Here is a 739-nt window from a genome sequence, read left to right on the forward strand (position 1 = left end):
ACATGGCTGGTCACTCTGAGTGACTCTGTCCCAGCCTCGCAGGTGGTGGGGTGGGGGGTAAGAAGGACACACACTCCTGGCTGTGCTCCTGGAGCCCCCTGCCAATGGCATCCTGGGGGCAGGTGGGGCCTTTGGTCACGGCCACCGGGTGTGTGCCTGGGGGGACACCACAGCTGCCAGCTCTCCTCCTGGAAGTTTTAGCTGAATAATGGGCCACGTGGTTCATGGTCTCCCGAAGTAAGAGGCAGGTGTTGAGTATCTTGTGGCCTCAGGAAAAAGGAGCCAAACAGCCCAGAATAAACGACAGTTGCTTGGTAATATGAGCGCCTTGCATTTAAAGTGGGAGGCCTGGCTGTGGGGTGGGGGCAGGGCAAGCCATCTGGTATGGGGGTGCTGGGGTGAGGTCAGTTGTGGGAGGCCTGGCTGTGGGGTGGGGGCAGGGCAAGCCATCTGGTATGGGGGTGCTGGGGTGAGGTCAGTTTCCTGTGAACCCAGGGAGCCAAAAGTGCTAGGGAAATGGGGGGGGGCTGGGGGATTGTTTTTCTAATCGTTGTGCCTCCATTTTCCTGCCTGTAAACCCACTGATGGAATTGTGTCGCTGCATGTCATGTCATGGTAGGCCGACCGGAAGTTGTTGGTAAAGTTCTGTTGCTACAGAAGGCCTGCTTCCCGGAGCCCACGCCCTCGCTGCATCAACACTGGCTTCAGAAGGCACGGCTCCCATGCTGGCCCTGTCACT

This window comes from Tupaia chinensis, unplaced genomic scaffold, assembly GCF_000334495.1.
Source record: "Tupaia chinensis unplaced genomic scaffold, TupChi_1.0 Scaffold000247_1, whole genome shotgun sequence".
In the NCBI taxonomy this organism is placed as follows: domain Eukaryota; kingdom Metazoa; phylum Chordata; class Mammalia; order Scandentia; family Tupaiidae; genus Tupaia; species Tupaia belangeri.